Below are 16,342 nucleotides of genomic sequence, written 5' to 3'. Positions count from 1 at the left end.
GCCCTTGTGTCCCAGGGCAGAGGCAAAGACCCTGAGCTCCCCGCTCGGGAAACCCCTCGCTCAAGCAAGATGCTTCATCCAAGGTTTTGTGCTGGCATGGATCGAGGTCTGGATTAGAGCTTGACGGCTCGCGCTGAGATCCGTGCTCGGCTCAACACCGTCTCGCAAAGAGGAAGCAGCGATTCGTAAGGTGCTGTGGGAATCGGCTGTCCTGCTCCTCAAAGCTGCAGCTTGCTCACAGCACGTCTGTTGAAGGTGTCCTAAGAATTTTACTGCTGGGGACTGGCACAATGTCACTTTGTCATTAATAACCAGGGAAAGCCTCAGAGACTCTGTCTGTACCAAGCAGTAGCTCATGCGCTGGTAAAACCCTGCTGCTGTAAGCGTGTTTTGGGACAAATGTGAGTTTTTGTCTTTGCTCTTGGGAGCTGGCAAAGCTTTATTGTCTTTCATTCTTGCTCAAGCAGCACCTCCAGGAGCTCCTCGCGCTTCTCCAAGGGAACCTTTTTGCCGTTTCCAAGTAGGTGCTTTTTAAAAAGGATTAGAAAAATGAAATGAAATCCAGGAACAGTCAAATCACCCGGTTCCGGATGGATTGTAAACCAACCCTTCCTGGAGCAGTCTGTTAGAAACATGGGCTCTTCTGACTCTGAACCCACAGATCATTTGTGACCTGGGTGAGAAACACGTGCAGCTTTGGTGGGGCTGAATTTCCATCAGCAGGGACATCCTGAAAGGTGAGGGGTTTTCTTTTCAGCCCAAAGTTGGGCTCTGGGGCAGGGATCATCCCCGCTCGGTATCCCTGCTGCTTTTGCACTACGCCCTGGTCATGCTCAGGATCCCCTTCTCTCCAAATGATTTTCCATGGGGACTTTGGCTTTCCCAGTTAGCAACCCCAGCTCTGACAAAGGCATTTCCAATAGTGAGGTGTATGAGGTGATGGGGTTGCCGAGGTGCTGTACCTCCCAGTGCACACCAGCCAGTGGTGGAAGCAGGAGGAGACATCAGGTCCTGAGCCCAGTGCTCATTTTCTCCTCTTCTCCAGGTGATACCAGGGCAGAGGCTGCCTCTCCTCCCATGAGCACATGAGACCCAACCCCATGAGTTGCTTTGCATCCCCTCAGTTATTTTCTCTGGTTTACGGGCATCTTCCTCAGTCTTTGTTTTTGAATGCTTTGGGGTTTGCTTAAAAACACTGCAGCAGCAGGAGATGTTTTTGACAGAAGATCCAGTCCTCTTCCTTGCGTGTCCTCAGCACAGAGGCAGCAACTGTGAGCAGAAAACCCCGGGTATTTTCCGGGTGACGTGTTTCCCATCTGCCACTGTTGTGGGCACAGGGAGATGCAAGCGCACTTGCCCCAGAGCCACTGTAAACTTTGCTCTGCTGGCTGCACGCAGCATCTGCCACGTGCTCCCCTTTCCCAGGGCTGCAGAACCGAGTCTCCAAGCTCACACAACTTTCATGATCCAGCTTTTCCGGCCCACGCCTGCCATGACCCACGCCACAAGCAGCCCAGCTTGGCTCCGCATCCTTGGAGGGGCTTGTGATGGGGGCTCCATGGACCTGGACCTCGCATCTCTCCTAGCCCCATCTGCAGCACGTTTGCAGTCCCCTCAGGGCTTGCTGGTGTCCCAGGACCCCAGCACTCCTCAGCCTGAACCTCTAGCCCTTCTGTGCTTCCTTTCTGCTCTCTGCTGCCCATAATGAGGAGCAGATCTCGGACACCGGACCCACGTAGCAATGGGAACAGTAGTCGATGTGGTTTGGACTGGCTAAGAAGGAACTCGGTAACGGGTAAGCCCAGGATGGGTGTGATCTCCCTAAAGGCCTCCCGGAGTCCTTGTCTTCTCAACTCAGGGTCCTTCAGCAGGTACCAGACTCAGATCCCAAGGAGCTCCAAGTCATGTTTCACTTCTGCAGAGCCTTGGCCTGCCCGTGTCAAGCCAGAGGTGGCTGATGAAGCTCCTGTTGTCTTCCACAGGGATCCAGAGCAGGGGCCCTGGCTCTGCTTGCATTTCCCCAGGTAGAGGTAGGTTCAACTGCCAGCGTAACATCACTTGTCTCCAGCAGAGATGCAACAAGCAGAACAACTAGGCTAAAACAGGGGAACTGGGCCAAACCAGGGGGGTTTATCTGCCTTGTCTCTCTCGAAATCTATTTTTCTTTCTGTGTTTGGTGACCTGTGCCTTAGCCCAGCTGGAGAAGAGAGCTGTTTTACAATGCATGGCTGGAAAAGAGAGGCTGAATCACAGAGTTTTGGCAGTGTTTGGCTGAAGGTGGGGTTTGAGCACAGTACCAGTGACAGGAGATGCAAAGGCTCAAGCAGCCCCCCCAGCAGCCTCCCCAGCAGCTCCCAACCCATCTGCACCTCTCCTAGAGGCAACCCAGCACTGGAATAGGGATTTCTCTGTGTGTGCTTTGATGGGAGAAGGGGAGGGTTGCATGGAAATAGCCTGATGTGGGAATCTGCTCGTTTTACCAAAAGGGTTAAAGTCTGCTCCCTCCTTTTAGACTGACCATGGAAAATACTGGTCATGCCAGGGACTAAATGCAGGACAGAAACTAGGGCTCCTAGGATACTGTAATACAAATAATACAGCTTGTTCCATGAGCTGTGGAAAGCAGCAATGCCTGGTTTCCAGTGGGGTTGTGTCGCAGGGTAAAGGGTGCACATGGGCTCTTGCTGGCTTGTAGGAGACAAACACATGCTCGTCATCTCCCCATCAGCCACCAAGCTTCACAAAACTGCATTTGTACAATAACTGGGAGCCCCTGTACAGTGTGGCTGGAAGCATCCACCAAGAAGGAGAGGCAGAGGGGAGGGTTGTGCGGATGGCATGCCTGCATAAACCCTGTTTCCATGGAACGTGAGGCTGCAAAATAAAGAATGCAGGCAGAGCATCCTCTGGGGAAGTTTAATGACATTTCCACCAGTTTCTGCCCCAAACTATGCATCCGCTTTGTGATGATGCTCATTTTGCTGGAGGCAAAGGCACCTTGAAAGGCAGAGCGAGGGGCTGAGGTACTTTGGGTTCACAGGTGAGTGGAGGCATTGTGGAGCCTCTGGTGTCCCCTCTAAGCACCCACTGGTGTGGAGAAGCCCTGGCAGTAATCTGTGTCTAAGAGTGAGTGGGAGAGATGAGAGAACCCTGTTCTTGTCCTCACTCACCTGGGTAGGAAGCAGCACGGTCCGTACCCCTCTCCCCGGTCTCTAAGCCAGCCGGGGGAGTCGTGGCTCTGGTTGGCAGGTTGTCCCTTGGTTTGAGGGGTGAGCATAAACGCTGTCCCAGCTAGCGGGGTGGGCAGGGGGCTCTCTGCATTGCTGAGCAGGGCAGCCTTTAGGAGGCCGGCACAGTGCTCGCTGTGAGCGCGCCAGGCGTTACCGGGGTGCTCCGTAAGATTAACGGGAAAGGAGGAGAGGGTCTTGGGGTAAACAGAGCAAAGCTGGCAGATGACTGCACCACGGACGCGCAGCCTCGTCTAAGCCTATTTATATCAAGCATGTGAAACCCAGATTGAAGTTTCACCCATCTGCTGTGCTGTGAGTCGCTCCTCACTGGCACAGCAAGCCGGGAAATGTTCTGAACTCCGGCAGATCTGCCTCAAGCGTGAGAAAGATTCCTATGCAAACCCCAGAGCTGGTGGGAGGGCTGAGATGATGCGTGCTGCAGCGTCCTGCAAGGCTGCAGGACACGCTGTCACCAGACCCTCCACAGACAGCAGTAATGACACCGGGGCCAAGCCAGGAAGAGATGTGGATGTTCAGTGAGGAGCCTCCAACGCTCCCCACTGTGTGCGGCAGGACAAGGGCTCATCTCTGCCTTGTGCATGGGTGAAAGTGTTGGGCGAGACCATCTCTGCTTGAGTCCTGGACCCGAAGCCAGTGCCCAAACACTGCAGTGAATCTATGGCTTAGCAAAGTGAAGAAGGCAGGGAAATGTCCTCTGACCTTTCCTGTTTGTAACAAACCTGGACTGTTCAGCCTCTCCCTCGGGGGCTGTTAGCCATGCGCTTCACAGATGCTCAGCGCTCTGCTCGGGGCAGCTCTTTGGGGGAGTTACAGCAGGGGCAAGCGTGACCACAGGCCTTTGCCTCCCTTCATGTGTGCTCACTAAAGCTGCCGCTCATCTGGGAGCGTGCTCCCTGCAGGAGCATCCATGGGCTGCTGCACAGACACTGCCCCGGCAGCGGGCGCGGGGCTGGAGCAGAGGGGCTGCTGGGGAGCACATCTGCCTGCACACACAGGAGCTCCCTTCCCTGGTGAAGACGGTGACTCACCCATCATCTTTTGACCTCTCTACCCAGCGATGCTGTGATCTGGGATTTTGGCATTGAGGACTTTTCCTGTCCTTAAAAATAAAATCCTACTTTTTTTTTTTCCCTATTCCCTCGCGAATTGAGGATTTCGTGAACAGTTTGGGGGTAAACAAGCGACGATGACACTGTGGAGGAACAGTTGGTCAAGTTTGCAAGAGATGGAGCCAGATCTAAATATGGCACAGCCTCGCTGGTGCAGAGCAGAAGGAAGGCAGCATATGTGTCTGAGCAGTTGGATTGCTGCACACTCTGTTAGATTTCCTTAACATCAAGTGCGTCTCTTCCCTTTTCTTTTCTTTTTTAGCCATAAAAAAAGGAGCGGAAGCTCACCAAAAATGTCTTTGGCGGAAATAAGGATGGGCTCCAAGGAGGTGACGGACCCTCCATGTCCCCACTGGTTCAGCTGCAGGCAAATGAGTCTGGATGAGATGCTCTTCTGCAAGGATGAAACCAGGAGGCAATGGCCATCTTCAGCTCATCTCCCGCACCAAAACGTGGCCTGGCAAAAGGCTTATTTCCTGTGTGACCTCCATGCTGCTGCTAAGTGTGTGGAAGTGATGGAGGGGCTGCTCCAGGCCATGTGTCACACAGAGTCCAAGACCTGCAAGAGGGAGAAGGCCACTAGTGCTCATCTGGAGATGCTGCACACCATCAGCCTTCCAACTGGACCTCTGCACACCGGGAGCAAGATGTCTTTCGCAGGTGCCCTGGACCATGTACTCAGAGTGTCTCCTCCAAAGTCCCAGGCCACTTTTGTCGACACAGAAAAGCAGCTTGTCAGTGTGATATGCGGATTATGAGCTCCACTAAAAAGTATTTGCCAACAAATAACATAGGGTTTCTTCTCTTGGTTTAATTGCCTCAGAGACAGTCTCCTAATCTGCATTTTAGTTCAGAGACCCCAAAATCCTCAGCACGGGAGAAAGAGCTACAGAGAAGGAATGAAACAAAGACAGATTCCAGAGCACTGGTTATGCTGTCTGGTGTGCTACAGCGATGCCAGCTGCCTTGGAGTAGCACCCCAGTTTGCTTTCAGCTATTCCTTCTGCCCTTTGAAGACCTGTGTGGAAATGACTAAGAAGCAAAGTGCTCAGCCTGCTGCTGGATGAGTAAAAGGCTGTTGGTGGAAGCTGCTTGAATGAAGAGGCTTAGGATGATCCCTGACTTTCTGCATTCACATCCTGGGAAAGCAGGAGGAAAATGGTCCTGGTTTGGTTGTCCACTGCTCAGCTACTTCTTAATATCAAATATGGGAGTAAAAAGAAGTTTAAGAGCTTTAATCACATAAAATGGAAGTGCTCGAAGTGTTTGTGTTAAGGAGATGTTTCACATGCCCTTTAGCGAGTGCTGAGATACATCTTGTTTCAAGGGGTAGAAGCAGAGGAGTATAAAAGCAGAATCTTCTGTGATGCAAAACTGCTGCTTGTTTCCTGGTTTTGCTTAATTCATTTTTACAAATAGGCTTTTAATTCAGCTTAACTCAGTCTCTTTTCTCCCCCTGCTTCCCCTATGCAAGGCAAGCCCGTTTGTGTCTAGGTTACTGGCAACCCGTATATCAAGCTCCCGCCAAGCATGTATTAAAATAAAGCTGCAATCTGCTGAAAAACAGGTTTTAAGATGGAAACAAATAATTAGAAACATACAAATTAGTGTATGTCTGACAACAGGTTGAGCTCTGCACAGATTTAAACAAAGCTGTAATGGCAGGATGTGAGCGGTTCAAACCGGAGGCTGTGGATGAGTGTTGACTTTAGGGGGTCAACCGAGCAAACCTGGGTGGGTTTGTCTAGGGCTGAGCACCCGGAACCGTGAGACAAAATAGCAGCGCTTGGGGGCTTTGCGTAACTCGTGGCTGAGGACCAAAGCCTTGGATGAAGCATGAGCTTTAGCTGCTGCTGGAGCACCTTGCCTCCCGCGCTGGTCCTTCTCGCCTGCTGCCTGCGTGCACTGGTGCCTGTTTCCCGGGCAGTGGTGGCACACCAGAGAGCTGCTTGGCTGGAAGGCGTGGAAGCGCTTCCTATGGGTTCGCACCTCTGCTGTCGGGTGATTTATGCCTACAGGCTCCAGCGGCCAGGCAGCGAGCCGGGGCCAGGCGGGCTTCCTGCGGAGCCCTGCCCTTGCCCCTCTGCGGGTCCCTGGGGAGCGGCTGTTGGGAGCACGCTGGTTGAACGCTCTCTTTCTCTCATTCACGGGGGCACTGCTGAAACCACACCGGCGCGCGTGTGAGCAGGCAGGGCCCCGGCAGCACGGGCTGCTCCGCACACACCGTTACGGAGATCGCCTCAGAGCTGCTCCAATGGACGTTTGTGGAAGCGTGAGTGAGCTGCGCGGCAGCAAAACCGCTCCGAGGGGAGGAAAACCGCCCGCGGGGCCCCCAGCACTGCCCCTTCCTCCGCGGCACGGCGGAGCCCTGCCGGCTCTCCTGTAGGGATGGGGCTCAGGGGTTTCTTTGCCTGGTAAGGCTGGGAGAAGGAGCCTCTGGAGGAGAAGCCCCTCCAGCGGCAGTCTCCAAGGAAACCCTTGGTGCTGCGTGGCTCAGCCTCTGCCGCACGCCCTGAGTTTGGGCAGTGGCTCACGTGTCCCAGGCTCGTGCCCGAATCCGTACTGCATCTGGCAGAGGCACTTCAGTACTGCAAACGGCCCCAGTTTAGGGAAAATGTGGGGATTTCCTCCCCCTAGGTGCGCGCTTTATCTCGGAGATGGTCACGGTTGCGTTGGTGCGCAGGACAAGCGATGCTCTCCCATGAGCTCCAGAGAAACTAGCCCTATCTCTGTTTCGAATGCACATTCCTCACTGCTGAGTCTGAAAGGAGAAGCCTTTAATGCTCCCACACCTCCAAGCTTCTCAAGAGCATGCCTGGGAGCTGTGGTGGTTACCGGGAAGCTTGGGCAGCAGATCTGCTGCCATCAGCCTGGTAGCAGCGCCCGAGCCAGGGCGAGTCACCCCAGCTGTGGGGAAAGAGGGGCTGCCTCTGCCCGCCGCAAGGCACGAGGGGCAGAGGAGAGCAAGCAAGTCGCTACCTTAGAGGTTTCCAAAGCACCCTGGCCGGCAGCACAGGCGGTTTCACTGCTCACCCCCATTCGTACTGGAATGCCCAGACTTCATCTCAGTTTTGACCAAAAAACGGAGCTCTTTTCACCTCGATTAATTACAAACACAGGCAAGGTTTGCTTCCTTCAGGCTTTGCCTGTGCTCAGCATCACTGCCTGCTGCGGCGCAGGACCGCACCTCCAGCCTGTGCCCAGGAGCTTCCTGCAGCCTCAGCTGATGAAAGGGAAAAGCGCGGATTCAGTGACCTTTGTTTGCATAACTGCTGCCCACAGCCCCTGCTTGACATTCAAGGAGCTGAGGAAGTGCTGACAAGGTGCCTGGTGATGGGGGTGATGGGGAAAGCCAATGAACCTCAGTTGTTGTTGGCTGAGTATGAGGGTGAGCCATGGCCTGTCCTTTCTCTCTCTGGAAGTCCCAATAGACTTGCATGGTGGTGTCTCACGAGGAATCAAGGACAAGAAACCTCCCTCCAGCTCCTCCCTGGCCTGGCAGAGAGTTTGGCCATAGTCTGTATATTCCCAAGCCCATTTTGTTGCCCACAGCAGCAATGGAGTTGGAGCAGAGTGGGGTGCTTGGCTGTCTGGGATGGTGTGTTGATCACTGCTGGTGTCATGGGATGGGGCAAGAGCTGGGAAGGGACCTTGTCATCAAAACAGGGATGCTGGGAGTCACAAGGTGGTGGCTTGGTAATTGGTGGAAGGGTAATTCTTTGTGGTTTATATTCTGAGCCATTTAAGCTTATTTTACCTCCCTTGCTAGTTTATCTACTGCACTTGCAATGGTTGGAAGTGTCCTTTTATTTTGTTTTCTTTGCTTTTAATATGAAAACTGAGCTTTTGGGGTTAGGTAGCAGAAGCTTGGCCACAGAAACTGACAGCCCTGGGCTGTGCCTGACCATGAAAGTCAGATGCCTTCGCTGGACATCTGGCTGCTTTAGCAACAGATAGCAGTGAAGGGCACTTTAATATTTATCCTGAGCTAAAAAAACAAGTAGAACACAGAAAAATACACAAAGTAGGCCATGAAAACAGGGTTTGTGAACATCTGAGATCCGCTCCTAATTAATAGCAGTTCCCATCCCAGAAATCATGCCATTCAGCAAAACTTAATCATCTTTGCTCATACATACAATGCACTTCAAGAGAGAGTGAGTCACCCTCATTGAAATGTCTGATGTTATGAAATCCAGTGTGACTGATGTAACAGACCCGGCTCAGCTCTCCAAATTGGCCGGGAGCACCAACAGCGAAGCACAGCCCGTGTGTAACTTGACTTCAGTGAGTTCTGCTTGTTCGTACCCGGGCTGGATTCCACCCTTAGTTACCAAAACAGCCTCACAGCGGAGGGCAGGGCAGGTGAGTGGGGCAGGAGGGGCTGGTGTCACCAGGCCCCGGTGGTCCTCACTGGGGAGCAGCCCATGCAGTCCATCCCCATCTCTGGGAGGAGCCCATGGAGCAGCACTGCACAGAGGCCCTGATGCTGCCAGGGTCTGAGCACACGTGTAATTCCCAGCTCCGGGGCTTCAATCACAGACATTGCTCTGTGTGTTTAACCATCCGCAGGCCCCGGGATTTACTCTTCGTTCCTTGGTTCAGAGAGGAACGCAGATTGAATTCAGCATTGAGATTCTGCCCTGGTATTGGCTGTTCCCTCTTAAATGACATACGGTTACCTGCAACCACTTCCTTTTTGCACTGGAGCCATTCACTTGGTGTTACTTTGGTTAAATGTCACCATATGTATTACTGAAAGTAATTTAAATATTTAAAGACATATACTGCAAGCCTAATTTTATTTGCAACTCCCGAGCCAGCCTCGCAGCTGATGCAGCAGATAACAGCTCGGTCCCGCACCCCTGGGCCCTCTCCCAGCTCTTTAAATGCATCATTTGCATTTCCAACGCCTTTCACCCAACGAGTCTGGGCTCTGAGATATTCCTTTTCTACTGTCACATTTTCTTCTATCTTTGAGGCCTTACAGCCCTTCTACGGTGGGTGCGAGTCCCTTGGCGTGTTCCTATCCATCCATCCATCCATCCATTCATCCATCCTTGGCTGCCCTGCTGGGACATCTGCCCCATAGGGCAAACCCTGGGAGATCTAACATCAGAAATGCCAGGTCCCCAGCAGAATAGACAGCAGCACGCTCACATTTCATGTTTTCCAAGTAGAGAAGATCCCCCTCCCTAGACAACCTTTTCATTTCTCGTTATCTTTATGAACAGCTAAAAAAGAAGCATCATTTCTGGCACATTGGCCATGCTGCTGAAAAGCTGTTCTTCTTCCACCTCCTCCTTCACCCACTCAGATGAAAAGCTACAGGTAATGTTGGGGAGTAAATGAAAGGCTTTCCATGGGGAAATCAGCTAAAATAGTAAACAAAAGGCTAATTCTTAAAAGCAAAACAGCTGAAGATGTTACCAGGAAATCACGGTGATGAAACACTCCTGGTCCTCGGAAATTACCTTATATGCTCTTGGAAATTACCTCCTGACTCAACTGGCTTAATGTGTCTGACGCCACTTTGCTAGTAGCTTTTACTTGGCCTGAACACCCATGGTTTACAAGGAAATAATGCTTCCCATGAGAAATGCCACCACCCTGACCCAGGCTCCCCTAGTTTTCCTAAGAAAGGCTTGGGTTAGGTGTGTGCTGTGATTTCTCCAGCTCCTGGGAGCAGCCTACCCCAATGAGCTGTGCTCCCACCACTGTGTCCTCAGGGGCAGCTGGGTTGCAGGGCCAGGGCTGACTCACTGCGTGCTGAGCTGTGTGGGTTCAAAGCCGGCCACCCCTCTGCCTGCCATCTCAAATGGTTCCCCTAATGCAAGGGCCCAGTTGCCTTTTAATCCTGCTGCAGGCATGTCCCCAGAGCACTCATCTTGCAGGATGCCCTGCCTGCCCCTCTCCTCTGGAGATGAGCCTGGCTCCTTACGCAAAGCCGGTGACTCACTCCCCAGGATGTGCTTGCTTCAAAGCTGCCTGGTCACCTCTCCACAGTCACTGCTTCCACTTTCAAATCGGGAGCAAAGAACTGGTGACACACAGGCACAATGCACGTGTATGCTCAAATAGCACAAGCTGCTTGCAGGATCCCCCTTTCCTTCTGCCCTGTGTGTCCCCAGGCCATATCCTCCTCCTGCATTGTGGTCAGTGGTCACGCATCCTTTTCTCCTTTTTTCCCTGCTCCAATACTTGAGCTATTGGATGATGTGACCTCTCCCTGTCCCTACCAGCTTTGTACATGTCCTGGAGCCATCACAGCTATAGCAGCTGCCTGTAAAAGCAGTTATTACAGCTGGGAAGGCTTCCCCCAGGTCCCCTTTGGCCACCAACGCTGGCCCCTCCAAGCCACTTTCGAGCAAGCTCTGGACCCTCAAGAACCCATCAGAGATGGTGCTGTCAGCAGGCATGGCAAGACGCGTGCTGTCTCAGGCAGGATCCAGCAAGTGCCTTCGATCATGATCACTTGTGCATTACTTCTTCATGCCAATACCACCTAGTGTCTTCTTTGCTGGGGTTAGACTGGGCTGAAGGCCCCGCAGAGCTTCCAGGGCAGGCTGACCATAAGCCAGCAACATTTTGGGCTGCAATAGGAAGAGCACTGACAGCAGGCCAAGGGAGAAGGAAGAAGGTTTTGATTCCTCCTTTGTCACCAAGCACTGCTGCTACTGTTGGGAACTGGATCTGCACCTTGGGGGTGTTTCAGGTGTTTCTTGCCAGCTTTTAGGTCCAGGAAAATGCTGCATGAAGGGACTTTAACCCCATCCCAAGGGCTGGGAAGCAGGACACAGAGAGAGAGGGAAGGGACCTGCTCAGCATCACACAATTAAGTCGGTGGTGAGTGGGGAAGGGACCGGTCTCTCCCCTGACACCTGGTCCAGCTCCCTGTGTGCTGGATCATGTTCTTGCAGGTCACAGATGTGTACCCAAAAGCTGTGAGTGTACCCAAGAGTGTGAGATGGGCTGGACTGGGGACTGGCAGGGATTGCTGAATGAGCTCACAGAAAATTGGAGCTTTGTTAAATACATTACATTTTTTAAAAGCAAGCAAGTGAAAAAGAGACTGTTCTAAGAGCCACTTCGTGTTCAAAATAACCTCTGTTTCCTGGAAACTAAACTTTTGGGGGGCAAAAAAGTGGGGTTCAGCTGAACGTTACTAACACTGGGAGGAAAACAGAAGTTGGTTTACAATGCTCTGAAAAGGGAACCAGCCCCTTGCTCCCAAAACGCTTCACAGAAATGGCTTCTTGGGGTTTCTTTTATGTTTCATTTGAATTTCAATGAGGGTTGAAAAGCCAGGGGACTTGGGCAAGAAAAAAATCCTCCAGGAACTGGAGCATCTTCATGGATGACTGACAAAACTTCTCAATGTAAACCAGTGTTGCCACACCATGAGTGGTGAGACCTTAAAGTGGGGCAGGAGCCTGGGTTGCTCATCCTTAAAGTGGGGCAGGAGCCTGGGTTGCTCATCCATTCATAGCCACCAAATCCATCCAAACCAGAACAACATGTGTATGACAAGCAGTGTGGTGGGGGGACATGCACTGGCTGGGAGACCTTCCTCCTCGTTGGAATGAACGGATATGAACTCCAAAAAGCTTCAAAGCCACCCATGGTGAGAAGCAGCAGCACAGGGCAACCCTGGTGTCCCCTCATCGGCTCAGGGCTAAACGGGAGCAGGTTGCAGTCGCTGGTAGCAGAGATGTGATGCACTGCTGTGTCCCTGCGTCTGCTGCTGATCTTGTGGTGCAAACCCCAGCGGCGCTGCTGCAGCCGCCAGGGCTGCCTCAGGTCCAGCGCAGCAGAGCCGGGCTGCCCCAGGCTTCCAGCGCCGGGGAGAGCTCCTGGCAGGGTTTGCACTTTGGAGAACCCGGAGACCCGGGCTGAGGAGCAGTGACCGCCCAGCTCAGGTGCGGGGAGAGGAGCCTGACCTCGTGTTTGGTGGCCAGACCCAGCAACATGGGGAGGAGGGAGCGCGCAAAGGCTGCGGAGAGAAGCCTGGCAAAGTCACCGTGTCTTCTCTCAGCTTCCCTCACCGCAGGGACAGGCTGGCTGCTGGAGGGGCCACGTGGCAGCTTCCCGGGAGGCTCCGCACTGCTTGCACCCATCCCAGGCTTTCCACATCCGTCTGCTTCCCCTGTGCCAAGCCTGCACCCCAGCAGCAGCTTGGGAGAGATGGGGCACACATCTCACCCCCGGGCATGGATGGATGGGGAGCTGGGTTGGGGATGCAGAGCTGGGTGCAGCCTGTGCCCACCGTGTTCATTCACAGCCCTTCCTGGTGGGTGGTGACGCTGCTTTCACAACTGTTTCCTGTGCAAAACCCACACGAGAAAGCTGGCCACTGTGATCCTTAGGAAAGAACTGGTGCTCTGCAGGAAACTGCTGCTTGAAAGCAGCCTGGGAGAAGCTGCCGAGGAGCTGACGTGTGCAGGGCAGGCAGCCCAGGGTGCTGGAACTGCAGAGCGGGGGAAGCGATGGAGACAGGATCAGAGGGGAGATGCTCAGATGGCACCAACAGGTCCTGCACTCAACTGTCTTGGGGCATTCCTCGCTTGTCTGGCTGTTTTCTGAGGAGGAGAGGTTTTTTGGTACACAGAATGAGGAATGATTGTAAATGGGGTATGTAGGTATATATTCAACTATACACTGTGCAGTCTATATCCACTACATGCATGAGACAGGCCTGAGAGTAGATGTTGGCTTTTCAAGTCCACGTCTGCTCCGTCACTGCAGTGACAGCCTGCAGAGGGTCTAATGCCAAAGGGAGCACTGGAGCTGCCCCCTCCTCTAATCCTCTGCAGGGAAGACATTGTAAGCATGGTAGCACACCGCTTCTGTACCTGCTCATTTAAAGCCCGTTGCTAAAAGGATAAATAATCTTAAACATTCTCAAGTTCTCCCTCTGGAAGGAGCCTGGAGCCCAGGAAGCAGAGGCAGGGAAGAAGGGAAGCCGTCATTGCTCAATGATGTTTTCCCACATTAGTTAGATTGGAGCTGCTGGTGGAGCCCACAGGGGCCTTTGGCTACTGATTAATTATGAGCCCCCTTTTCTCTCCTTGGTTTCCTGGAAGTCATGGGGACCTCCTGAGTTTTTGTGTAACTGGCTATTCCAGCAGGGGGGAGATGCTTGCTAGGGCTCAGCGTCCTCACAGGATGGAGCCCACCAGAGACTTTGCCCTGAGGAGGGGCTGTGTTAGGAAGAGTGAATCTGTTCCCATCCCTGAGTTAGATGCCTGCTGGTGCTCCGCGGGGCCTCTTGCTGCAGAACGGAGAACGCTGCACTTGGATCCTCCCTCTGAGTGTTTGTGGGTGAAGGATTCACCAGGCCAAAGTCATCTGACACTTCTCTTGGGGGCGGGTGAAGCTAATGAATCCAGATTAGGCTGCGCGGAGGCCGGAGAGCGAGGTTTCTGCTGAATATATATGAAGATAAATGTAAATTCTAAACTTTCTAGGGAGTATTTTTACCCTGGCTCAGTGCTAACGTTGATTAAAATAGTCACAAATTAGTGCAGGAGTAGAAAGCAAATTTGTGCCTTTCTCTTTTTTTTTCCTTTCTGTTAAAACCATGCATCTATTTCTTCTACCAGGAGTTAACCTCTTATGTATATTAAGGAAATATGGGGTAAACCATCAACAAGTGCCCTTCCCTGACAAAACAACTCCTACCTCAATTAAGTCATTAGGAAGGAAAGCTGAAGTCAAAGAAAAAGTGTGTTAGGTTGTTTTTTTCTTTTAGATAGAAAAAAAGTCATTCAATCCAAGGAATTCAGCACTGCAAGGGGATGTTAACATCACACCAGCCCCCTGCTTGGTTCTCTAGCAACCAAATGCTTGCAAAGGTGATGGGGAGGCACCAGCCGCATTCTACAGATGTGAAGGGAGCAGTACAGGAAACTGATTTCACTCAGCATCACAGAGCAAACCAGAACTACCCCGGGAGCCCGGGTCGTCCGAGCAAGTTCCCAGCTGAAATATGGCTCACAGAACATTGCCTCCAGCTGCCAGTCCATCCATCATCAAGCTGCCAGGAAGGAGCATCCTCTCTTGGTACTGATGGATATTTGACCACAGGCACCTGAGACAGGTGAAGACAGCTGCTAGAAGGAGCTTAATAGCTTTATGGATTGTATCTGGGCCATGAATCATACCCGATGCTTGTTATTAGATGTTGCAAACAGCTGACTGAGCAATGTGAAGTTAAGTCCTAGGAAGGTTTATCTGCTACAGCTCGGAGTTGTTGGGGGAAGGGCTGCTTTGGCAGCTGAGACTGGAAGGAAAATCTTTTTGGGGCTCAATGTTGTTGAGAAAGTGCCTGTTAAAAACGAAAACAAAAAGCAGACATGTTTTTCAGAGGTTTGTTTTGAAGAAGAAAATGTGGTTTAACTTCTGACCAGGTTCTGATTGCAAAGTCTTTTGCTTGACTCTTCAAATCCCTGGGAACCCTAGCCCCCACCTAAGCCGTACTCAGACTCTGGTTGCTCTCTGGCACAAAGCAGTGTCTGTCACATCCTTGGGAGTGATGCCACTGAGGTCCTAAGTCAGGACCTGGACTGAGTTTTGAGTAAACATCTGCTAAGGATGCATTTACCTTGTGTTCTGCCATGATTCATGGGCTTTGTTTCTACAACACAAGACAAAGACCCAGGTGGAAAAGAGACATCAAAATACAGCCTGAGGGCTTGGCATTCGGAGAACCTGGGAAAAGAGTGGTGGTGGCAATGGAAATGAGGAACCTGAGATAGCAGCTGCATTGGCATCACGGGAGACCAGAGACAGAAGCAATCTGAAGCCAAGCTGACAAGATGTGGCTGTGGGCACGGGGAAGTTACTGATAGCCATGCTGGCCATCGAGTAGAAAGACTGTTGGAGGAGTCTTTCCACAGCAGAACAACCACCAGAAAGACACACACAACCCTGTGCATTGGAAACCTGACGCCAGCTGCGGTCGTACAACACAGAGATGATGGCATCCCATCTGTAGAGCAGTTATTGCTTTGTGCTGTCCTTGTCACAAGCACTTGGGACTCTGGAGTTGAGCTAAAGCTGCTCATTTCCGGACACATGCTGATCTTCTGGCTCTCAGCTCAGCCACGTACATGGTGAGGCAAACACCTCCAAGACCCCTGAGCTTCTGCCAGCCCTGCTGTGCTGAAGGAGGTGCTGGCACACAGCATCCTGGCTGCAGCCGGCACGCTGCCCATCGGCCGTGTTTCGGGAAACCTCAGGTGCACGAGATGCTTTCTCCTTGGGCGGTGACCTGCGGGGGATGCACACAACGCCCTGCAGAGCAGAGCGTTCTCTTTTCACGGAAGAAATCCCCCTGGATGGCAGCCCCGGCTGCTGCGGGGAGGGAGCGAATGGGCCTGGCAGAGGGATGCTGGTGACTCGGCGGAGGTGCATTTTGGAGCGGCTGACTCCAGAGGGCAGCACGCCGACAGGCTGGCACCCACCGGAGCCTGCCCTGCCTGTACCGCTGCCCGTGCCTGTGCCTGTGCCTGCAGGGTGGACCGTGATCCTGCGGGCCCGGAGGTGGGAGGAGGATCTCCCCCGTGTCCCTCAGCTCCTGGCTGGGCAGCAGATGATGCCGCACAGCGCTCACTGACATTATTTTACTTTCGCCCTCAGCAGGGTGAAATCTGGTCTTGTCTCTGCAGGTGACGTTCCCGGAGCCGGTCCTGAAACTGGTGTGGTTGCTAATGCGACCGCAAAACGGAGGTGAAACATTTCATCCTGGTTTCAGAGCACGGCATGCCGCGGTCACACCCGCCTCCTTCGCTGGGGTCGCTATATCTGGGCACTGTTTTCAGTCCACCAAGGGCTTTTGACCGAGAGTAAGTTCTTTGTAGCCAACCTCTGTTCCCTTTATGAATTGAAGGTGCTTTGATAAGCATACTGAAAAGTCAGCTATTTTCACTGTGACTGTGGCTTGCATAAGAACCTCAACGTCCTCTGCTGCAAGAGCAGCGT

This window comes from Pezoporus wallicus, unplaced genomic scaffold, assembly GCF_028554395.1.
Source record: "Pezoporus wallicus isolate ANWC-B61680 ecotype Strahan unplaced genomic scaffold, APGP_CSIRO_Pwel_v1 contig_3568, whole genome shotgun sequence".
In the NCBI taxonomy this organism is placed as follows: domain Eukaryota; kingdom Metazoa; phylum Chordata; class Aves; order Psittaciformes; family Psittacidae; genus Pezoporus; species Pezoporus wallicus.
The sequence above is the reverse complement of the archived record's forward strand: the minus strand, read 5'-3'. Positions refer to the sequence as shown.